At 36.7% G+C, this 11,240-nt stretch overlaps 1 long non-coding RNA gene across 1 annotated transcript; it reads left to right on the top strand.

The window, feature by feature from the left end:
* The first annotated feature begins 6,978 nt into the window (after nucleotides 1–6,978).
* LOC129443273 (uncharacterized) lies at nucleotides 6,979–9,279 on the top strand. The gene is made up of 2 exons (XR_012368681.1): nucleotides 6,979–8,233; nucleotides 8,561–9,279. It is a non-coding gene; the product is annotated as an uncharacterized lncRNA (long non-coding RNA).
* Nucleotides 9,280–11,240: the final 1,961 nt, after the last annotated feature.

Raw genomic sequence — 11,240 nt, 5'->3', positions numbered from 1 at the left:
TACTGTGGATTAAATCGCGACATTGCCCGTTCCATGCCACTCCATACACCACACTGGACTTTATAACATTATATCGATCACGCTCTGTTGTTGTGTGGCTCACCATTCACTGTGGGTGTTGGGGATGCACCTCTAGTGAACATTCACAACACACCAAGCCAAGTAATGCCTGTTTTGTCCAAGCCTGATCCTAAAATGGCCGCCACCATGCTTGCTCCTAAAATGGCCGCCACCATGCTTGCTCCTAAAATGGCCGCCACCATGCTTGCTTCAAAAATGGCCGCCATCCTGCCTGTTCCCAAAATGGCCGCCATCTTGCCTGTCTCTGCACCTGTTTGTGAGAAAGTTATCGTCATCCCAGCACCTGTACTTCAGAGAGCCATCGTCACCACCACACCTGCACCTATGAGGGCTATTAGTCACACAGCACCTGACATCAAGATGGCCGCCATGCCCGAACCAACCGCCACAGAGGTATGCCTCATTGACTCTGATATTCTGGAATTTGCCATGGCCCTGTGGTGCGTTTGGTCTGCCTGCTGCTCGTTTGTCCCCTGTGTATCTCAAGGCCCTGAACTCGAACCCCTGGACTCATCTGATCTGCCCGATTCATCCGACTCATTCGATCCATCCGACTCATTCGATTCATCCGGCTCATTCGATTCATCTGATTCATCCGACTGCTCTGATTTAATCAACTCCTATGATTCATCTGATCTGCCCGACTCATCTGATCTGCCCGACTCATCTGATCTGCCCGACTCATCTGATCTGCCCGACTCATCTGATCTGCCCGACTCATCGGATTCGTCTGTCCTGCCTGATTCACCGGTCCCGTCTAATTCATTTGATTCATCTGACTCAACTGGCTCATCCGATTCATCTGGCTCTAATGACTCATCTGATTCACCCGGCTTACCTGGCTCGTATGATCCACCATCTGGAATATCGTCACCCTGGTCTCTGGAAGCTTTTCCAAGTTTTTTTTGGGGGGGGGTAGTACCCAGACACAGGAAGGAGGCAGAGGACACCAAGGCGGAGGCCGAAGTGTACGCTGATCCTCTCTTTCCTTGTGATCTGGGTCTATTCCTACCTCATGACCAAGCTTCAGGTGTGCCCCATGACCCAGGTCCCAGCCTGCCCCATGACCCAGGTCCCAGCCTGCCCCATGACCCAGGTCCCAGCCTGCCCCATGACCCAGGTCCCAGCCTGCCCCATGACCCAGGTCCCAGCCTGCCCCATGACCCAGGCCCGCATCTGCCTCATGACCCAGGCCCGCATCTGCCTCTTGACCCAGGCCCGCATCTGCCCCATGTTCCTGGACCATCCTGGCCATATGACCCAGGACCTCTCCTGAACTGCCATGCCTTCGCCAAGAGGTCCTGGCCCGCCCGCCCACCCTCTATTGGACTTTATTATGTGTATGTTGGGCTCCGGGAGTCACCCTTTAGAGGGGGGGTTCTGTAAGGTTTTGTTCTGTGTTTGCTTGTACTCTGTGTATTTTTGTTATTTGAACTTGTGTTTTGTTACTCTACTCTGTTCGGACTTTTATTTTGAAATCATCATGCCATGTCACGCTTCACACTTCCTGTTTTGTTTTTGTATATAAGTCACTTCCTGTTCACCTGTTCCTGGCTGATTAATGCTTAGCCCAACCTACCCGTTTCCCTGTACTCTGTTTCTATATTCTGTTATCTGTATTCTGCCTGTTTATCTGCCTGTGTTTGACCCGTGCCTGTATATTTGGATTTTGATTGTACTCTGCCTGCCTTGACCTTGTGCCTGTTTTGGATTACGTTTTTGGATCACCCTTTATGGATATGTTTGCTGGCCCTTTTTGGGATTTTTCAAATAAACACCTTTTGCAAATGGATTCACTTTCTTCATCGCTTTCTTCAAAGCACCACCCGTTACAAATATGATACAAAAATTAAGAGTTTTCAGCGTGAGAAATACAAGGTGTGGCGTGAACTGGCTGAAATGCGTGTGTCTCACGCCAAATGCGTGAGACTTGAGAACCCTGTTTGCATCTAACGTTCTAGAGATGTTAATACACACAGACAGCAATAAACAAAAGCTGTGCATGCTCTCCTCACGTTGTTCTTGTAAAATAATAATAATATAACAAGCATACCGCTTCGGTTCAATACCGGCTCGATGGGGATCCTCACTGTACTGTGCACCGTGTCGTGCACATGTGGGCCACCGCTAGCGCTGTGAGCTAGTGATCGTCCCTGAAGAGATTGTCCAATGAAAGGTCAATACATCATCATGTGACTAATTTTATTTGCGGCTAAATTATTTTTTATTAATTTTACTAATAGGTAGATTGGGCAGGCCTTCACAAAAGGGCATTTAATAACAAAAAAATGCCTTGACAAAAAGGGCACTTTGGTCATCCAGGGGTACAGGGGCAGGTGCTTGGGCACCCCCCCCCCCCCCTCTGCACGTGCCTGTCTGCAGCACACAATTAATAACCTAACACTACTAACACTAAAGATTCTCCATAAAGATTTACATTTGTACACTACATATACTTTCAAAATTTACTTAAAATATACTGTTTCTAAAATATGCTAAATAATGTATTTCATAAATATGCTGTCAGTGCATTATTATAATGATAAATTTAACAGATAAAGTATACCTAAAATAAACTTTTAAATAAGTTAAAATTAGTATACTTAAAAAATTGCACAGAACTTTACCTCCAAGTATATTTTTTTAAAGTATACTTTTAGAAAATATACTAAATTATAATTATTTTGAAATATGTTAAAAGTTTAATTGTAAGCAAATATGTTGAAAGCATACTTTCAATATATTCAAAGATGGTACATTTCTTTCTAAGTATATTTGTAATGTACTATTGCAAAGTTAAATATACTTGAAATACAATAAAGTATATTTATTTTTCACCAGGGCTATTCATATGGCTTTTTGCAGCTTTCTTGATGTAGCTTTCGTTGTTGCATTTTTTTACTTTATACTTTTAGGTATATGTCAGTAAACAAGTATAGGCCAAATATACATTTCGGTCAGTATAGGTCAAGTATACTTTAGTACAATTTAAGTATATTTCTGAGAAGTACCTAAAGTACATTTTAGAGAAGTACATAAAAATTAAACTGAAAGTATACTTTCTTATTTTAAGTTTAAAAGAAGTATACTTATAGCACACTTGAATAAACTTCTTTTTCGTAAGGGGCGTCAAGAGATGGATGCGGAGGGTGAAGCGTGCCCGGGGTTTCGGAGCGATATGCGATTACAGGTTCGCCTCCTGTTGAGAGTGACTTTTAGCTGTTAAGTAATTTCACAATAACTGTAGGCTATTTCGGAGGAAATAAAATGTTTGCTAATATTATCACTAATATTTATTTGTGTTTCATGACATATAACTAAGTAAGCCATTAAACTTCATTATATGAGTGTGAAATTCCTCTTTAAACTAATCTAACAGATTAAATTGCCATTTCAGACTACACAATACAACATGTAACATTTAAAACAATCAAATTAACTTATAAAACATCTTACATTTTGAGATTTAAGACAACTGTAAGGTTATCCTAACTTTAAGATGTTATTTAAGACAGTTTATTTTTCGAGAATAGGAATTCTTCTTAAGTTTTTTCTTAAGAACATACTTAAGGAAAAAAATAAGGACTTTCTTAAGAAGCTTTTTTGAGAATAAGAAATATTCTTAACTTTTTTCTTAAGCTTGAATTTAAGATAAAAATGGCAGTTAAGAAGAATTTTCTTCTTAAGAATGTTTTGTGAATCCGGCCCCTGGATCTTTTCAATTTGTTCTATATGTTTTTTCCAAGTTAATTTACAGTCCATCCATAGGCCTAGATATTTAAATATTTTAACTTTTTCCAGTGGTTGTCTACATAAATATATCTGCACATTTGGGTCTATTTTCTTCCTAGTGAAAAATTTACAACAGAGATTTTAAAACCCCACTCAAGTGCCCACTGTTACACATTCACTATTGCTTTTTGAATTTTTTGAACAATAAAACCACAATTTCTTCCCCTTTTCCACAAGACTCCATCATCTGCATATAGAGCAGTGTTCATGTCTTGACTAACTTCTTCAAATATATCATTTATCATTATATTAAATATGATGGGACTAATAACACTCCCTTGAGGAGTACCATCCTCCACATTTTCTGATCTTGATAAAACATCCCCCACTTTCACTTGAATTGATCTATCAAATAAAAAAACTTTATACCCAGTTATAACATTTTCCCCCAATTCCAATTTTATGTAACTTTATTAACAACCCCTCTTTCCACATCATGTCATAAGCTTTTTCAATATCAAAATACACAGCTACCAATACCTCAAGTTTCATGGCCAAAGCTTTTTTAATATCAGTTTCCAATCTTACTAGTGAATCTATGGTAGAATGTCCAGGCCGAAACCCATATTGATATAATGCAAATGACTTTTTCTTCTCCAGTACATAGTATAATCGATTTGTAATCATTTTTTCCATTAATTTACATGAATTTGATGTAAGGGCAATAAGTCTATAATTACCTTCAGTTGACAAATCTTTTCTTGGCTTAGCTATAGGGATTATTATAGCTTGTTTCCATTCTCTTGGCAATGGACCTTCCTCCCATACCTTATTAAACAGGTCCAAAAGCACCTTAAGCACTTCCTCATCCACATATTTAAACATGATGTAACAAACTCTATCCTTCCCTGGAGCTGAATAACCAGCTTGTGTTAGAACTCTTTTTAATTCAAACATCTCAAATTTAGCATCTAACGGTGTCTGTCCTGCTGGTTTCTGATTATATACATCTTGATTCTGTTCCAAAATGTATTTTCTTCTTTTCTTGTAAGATTCATCTAAATTCCCAGTACTGTGAGCTTTCTTAAATGTATTAACCAACCATTGTACCTTCTCTTCCTCTGTAACAGCTATCCTTTCATTTTCTGTTAATACTGGTATAGTGTTAAATCTATAAACCCCGTTCATTTTCTTTAGCATATTCCAAACCTCTCCCAACTGTGTTTCCCTTCCTATAGATGAACAGAAATTTTGACATTTTTTCCTTTTCGACTCTTTAATAATTCTTCTTGCCTGAGCTTTTTTCCTCGATGACAGGAGTGATTCAGGTGTTAAAGACCTTCTTAGTTTCTTAAAAGCTAAATTTCTTTGTTTAATTGTCTCACCACATTCCTAATTCCAAACCCATAGTCTGGGTAAAAGTTTTAAAGCAAACAGCCACGTCACTTCTTGTGAAAGCTACCATTTTGGGTGACCAGAAGGGAAGAATTTAGAAACACTTGATTCTGACATTTAATTTGGTGTTTAACTCTGTTTCTGTTAATGGTAGTTTTTTACTTGCTGTTTAGAAGTTTAAATCTTGTTATGTTGATTGTTATATTATTTAATATGACTGATACAAACTTTTAATTTTTTCCATGATAAGATGGTTTGCCCTGTAGGCGGGGCCTCAGCCTATAAATAGGCTTGCTTGCTAAAATGCATTCAGTTTTTATTGTGAACTCATTGTGAAGCTACAACTAAGCAGTGTTGCAAACTTGGGCCATTTGGTTTAGCCAAAATAGCACATTGTTGCTCTTTGTTTTCGTTTTTGTACAGTTTTTATTTATTTTTGTTTTCTCATACACTGTACATTGCACCTTCAAATAAAACACCATTTGGATCCTGCATTAACTTTTTAGTACAGCATGTCATTTCCTTTTTCTACTCCAACTGGTTGGCTCCCTTACAGATGTCCTCAGACAAGTATTGTTCAAAATTTGAAGACAACATTTATAAAAAGTTTTGGTCCACTTTAAATGTTGAATGGTGAATTTTAATTTAATTTCAGTAATGTATTTGATAGCTGAAGCTGATTTTATTCAACATTCATCACAACACTTTAACTCTTACTGAAAGTCACAAACATAAAACATTAAAATTGAATTATGATGAGAAAAACAAAACAAAGTAAAAACAAAATCATTCAGAAATAAAAACATAAGTGAAAATTTTGTGATGTCTGATGAAAGAAATCTGATTTCATTACTGTATAAAAAATAAACTGATGAAGTTAATTTCCTTGTAAATCTCACTGATGTGTTTCAGTAAAACACAAACACACATAAATGAAACTAAAATAAAATTGTCCATAAACACTAAATGATGACAGGAAGAGAAACAAATTCAACTCACTGTAGATTTGATCTGTGTGTGAATAAACTGTTTGTCTCTCTTCTCTACAGGTTGATGAGGTGTAATATCACAGATGAAGGTTGTGTTGCTCTGACTTCAGCTCTGAGATCAAACCCATCACACCTGAGAGATCTGGATCTGTCTTATAATAATCTAAGAGATTCAGGAGTGAAGCTGATCTCTGATGTACTAAAGAATCCTGACTGTAAACTGGAGATACTGAAGTAAGATCATCTCTCTGGTAGTCACACATGTACTGAGGTTCAGTTAAACATAAACTGTATGAAAAACACACACTAAACTGTAAAGGATCTGATCAGTAAGCAGATATATCAGCAGTCTCATGAATAATTATGAGACATTGATACATCATCAAAGTATTGCAATGTTTTACCACAACACAACCTGTGAAGATAAAAACAATGATAAAGCTTAAAATTTAATGTCATTCTCCTATAATTAAAATGAATGATGTTTAGATTTCCCCTACACGGCTGACTGACTTAAGTTACATAACCGGTGCATCTATAGACAACACACACAAGACATTTATCCTCACCGGGTGTCCACAGAAGACAAACACTCAAGAGTCACACAAAATCTTGTCCATTATGAACACAAACACTTCAGGAAATAAGATCATGTGTTCAACCTGACAGACTCCAGTCAATGTCTTTGAATATGATTTAATCACGGCTGAATCCTCCTCATCAGAAAGAATACAAGAGTTTATATAAGATAGATACAGGACAAAGTCACATCATTTAGGTCCGTGTACGTTTTGATAGTTTGTTTTTTCGTTTAAACCAAAAAACGAAATAACGAGAAACCACATGTTTTTCGTTTGTTGTTTCAAACAAAAAAAAACAAAAACCGGTAAAAGAGAGCCGTTCTTCCGTTTTTTGTTTCTGAATCCAAAAACGAAAAACGACTAAACCAAATTCAAATAACAGTCCGATTTTGGTTTTTGGAAATTCCTTTTTTCATTTCTCCGTTTGAAGATCTACATTAAAAGAAAGACAGGTTGGTCACGTGACCCGGAAGTTATATTAAATACAGCCTATCAAAATAATAGCCAAGGTTTTAATTAAAACGGTCATAATGCAGCACTAACGTTACACCAGAGTAACGTTAGAAGAAAAAAAATCAATAAATAAATAGGCTTATATAAACCTGGACCGAAAGAAATATGTTAGCAACAGTTTATTTAATATCGTGCCTACATCCACGTACACATCGTCACGTTTAATGAGCGCATTGTTTGGTTCAATACAGTACTAAGAACTTATTGTGTGTGCAGAGTTGTTACTGTTAGCGCTATATAATGTAATTAAATTAATATTTAATGTTGTTTCCACCGTATGGACCAAACTGTTACCCCTTTCTACCAGCAGGTGGCAGTATTTAAACGACTGACTGTATTGTGCCTTTGGTAACTGTTTTAAATCAAGTTTACTGATACAGATGTATTTATTGATGTTCATTTAATTTTTTATTTTATTTGCAACCTAGTTATCATCATCGTCTACATGCCCTTCTGTTTTAACCTGATTCTAACACTGCTATCATCTCCATGCTGGTATGTTGAAATCAGAAATGTCCTAATGTAGGCCATTTAGTCAAAACAATGATTTACCAGTGTGCTATACTGTGTGAATCTTTCTTCTCTATACACATTCCAGTGTGTATAACATACAACACTCCCATTGTGTCACGCAAGTGAAGATAAGCCATAAAGGTCTTAAACATTTATTCAACATAATAGCACAGACATGCTTTCAAAGACATTGCATGTGCAATATATGGTTGCAGAACATTTACCGTGAAGTCCTAAGGCTTATAATTCTGTTTAGTATAATTGCTTCTATATACAGTTCATGGAGATCTCTGCTAATGAGTTTATGATTTGAATCATGTGTGTTAAATAAGGGAGACATACAAAATGTGCAGAGCAGTGGGATCCAGGAATAACATTGAGAACCACTGGTCTACAGGACCAGAGAAGACAGCAAACCATGCAGAAGAGGTTGGTGATGATACACCCCCCGTTTTCAATTTCACATCATTGTCTATACAACACCCCCCCCCCCCCCCCCCCATATTCTCACCCCTCCTACTCTACTCAGGGAAATTAAAACTGCTCAGAAGATCATTAGTACCCATCTCCCGAGCATCAGTGATGTTGTGGGGTGCGGTGCCTTACAAAAATCAACCATATGTTTATTTTTTTTGGTGTATTGATTACTATAATCAAAACCATGAGTTTACTACACTTACTATGATTTAACTGTTTTTTTACTACTTTTTTCACTACTGTTTTACTTCTAGTAAAACCATGGTTAATTTTACGCAGACCCCAAAGGATACTAAAGGACAGTACCCGCCCAGCCACAACCTGTTCACCCTGCTGCCTTCTGGAAACAATAGAAGTTTCTGCTGCCAGACTGTACAGCAGCTCTCCCCCCCCCCCAAGTTATCGGACTGGTAAACTCTAGTTCATCCTTAGCACTCCTCCACTGATTATAATTTATTTCTGTTTATTATAATTGCTTCTATATTAATGTATATTGTCTGCTATAGCAAAAGCAAGTTACAAACTCAATTAATACTTTATATTATATAACCTGTTACATTATGACAAAATAAATCTACCCACCTACTTTAAAGAAGAATAAAGTGAATGTTTTGGAAATGCCAAGTCAAAAGTTCTGACCTTAAAATTATTGAAATGTTGGGGAAGGATGAGGAAGCAAGCAGCTCATGTGAGGAAACCCACCAATATTGGTGCTAAAGCTGTTCTGTACAGAGCAATGGGCAAATATTCATCCAAGCCAATAAGCAGGATTGCTCAAAAGTTACTGGAAACATTTTGTTGCAATTATTGCTGCTTTACTCAGCATGGACAGCTTGTTTTTAGTAATGCAATTATGTTTTTGGACTTTCTTTTTAGGACCTTGTAAAATGTTCTAACTTTAGGGCTTAACTGTAAATGTTCTGCAACCATAGATTGCACATGCAATGTCTTTGAAAGCATGTCTGTGCTATATATGTTGAATAAATGTTTAAAACTTGTATGGATTATCTACACTTGCGTGACACAATGGGAGTGTTGTATGTTATACACACTGGAATGTGTATAGAAAAGAAAGATTCACACTGGTAAATCATTGTTTTGACTAAATGGCCTACATTAGGACATTTCTGATGTTAGCTGGAGACCACCAGGTAAACCAGCAACATACCAGCATGGGAATTATGCTGGTCTATGCAGTTTTTTTTCAGCAGGGAGATGATAGTGTTAGGATCAGGTTAAAACAGAAGGGCATGCAGACGATGATGATAACTAGGTTGCAAATAATATAAAAAAAATGAAATGAACATCAATAAATACATCTGTATCAGTAAACTTGATTTAAAACAGTTACCAAAGGCACAATACAGTCAGTCGTTTAAATACTGCCACCTGCTGGTAGAAAGGGGTAACAGTTTGGTCCATATGGTGGAAACAACATTAAATATTAATTTAATTACATAATATAGCGCTAACAGTAACAACTCTGCACACACAATAAGTTCTTAGTACTGTATTGAACCAAACAATGCGCTCATTAAACGTGACGATGTGTACGTGGATGTAGGCACGATATTAAATAAACTGTTGCTAACATATTTCTTTCGGTCCAGGTTTATATAAGCCTATTTATTTATTGATTTTTTTTCTTCTAAAGTTACTCTGGTGTAACGTTAGTGCTGCATTATGACCGTTCTAATTAAAACCTTGGCTATTATTTTGATAGGCTGTATTTAATATAACTTCCGGGTCACGTGACCAACCTGTCTTTCTTTTAATGTAGATCTTCAAACGGAGAAATGAAAAAAGGAATTTCCAAAAACCAAAATCGGACTGTTATTTGAATTTGGTTTAGTCGTTTTTCGTTTTTGGATTCAGAAACCAAAAGCGGAAGAACGGCTCTCTTTTTACCGGTTTTTGTTTTTTTGTTTGAAACGACAAACGAAAAACATGTGGTTTCTCGTTATTTCGTTTTTTGGTTTAAACGAAAAAACAAACTATCAAAACGTACACGGACCCATTTATCTCTAATATGATTTATTCTTCATATCTGCAATTCAGAAACTCCTCTCTGTTACCATGCAGACAAAACCAAATTTCACTTTCTTGATGACCTCAGCTTTAAAAAGTCATGGGGTTTTAAATTGAAATCATTTAACCACACGTACTTCCTCTATTTCAACACATTTTATTGTCAAAAGCATACAGTACAAATGTTCAAACCTGTAAGGAAAAGACATGTTAGTTATAATCAGTTATGATTCATTTCAATTTCCTTCACAACGTGCAACAAAACTCCTCTGTTAAAATGTCAGAAAATGTAGTTTGGTGTTTCTTTGATGAAATCTTTGCTGATATTATTGTGTATGAAGAGTTTTTCGTGTTGTTTTTATAAAGATGATTAAAAACATTGATCCATCATTGACACTGACACACACATTAATAATGTTTTTATAGATTGAGTGAAATTGATCTTTAAACACTGTAACATCTTTAAATGTAAGATCAGAGTTATGTTATCTCCAGCAGCTGATATTCCTCCTGTAATAGAGGAAGATTTTTACTTCAAATACCTGATGAGAATTACAAGTGTGAGTCATGAACTCAATACAGATTTATGAAGAAATGTTCATGTGGTTTAGGACATCTAACACTAATAGTCAGCTGTGTGATGGATTTATTTGACATTTAAACACAGTGTCTCAGTTACTGAGGGATTGAAAGAGGAACATTACATGAAGAGATGGAGGTTAGAGATTTGTGGACAAACTTGTTAGTTTTGCATAATTCACATAAAGTCTCTGTTCTCTACAGGTTGAGTCAGTGTGGTATCACAGATAAAGGTTGTGTTGCTCTGACTTCAGCTCTGAGATCAAACCCATCACACCTGAGAGAACTGGATCTGACTTATAATAATCTAAGAGATTTAGGAGTGGAGCTGATCTCTGATCTAAAAGATGAT

Source organism: Misgurnus anguillicaudatus, unplaced genomic scaffold (genome assembly GCF_027580225.2).
Source record: "Misgurnus anguillicaudatus unplaced genomic scaffold, ASM2758022v2 HiC_scaffold_33, whole genome shotgun sequence".
In the NCBI taxonomy this organism is placed as follows: domain Eukaryota; kingdom Metazoa; phylum Chordata; class Actinopteri; order Cypriniformes; family Cobitidae; genus Misgurnus; species Misgurnus anguillicaudatus.
Note: the sequence above shows the minus strand (reverse complement) of the source record. Positions and strands in the feature narration are given on the sequence as shown.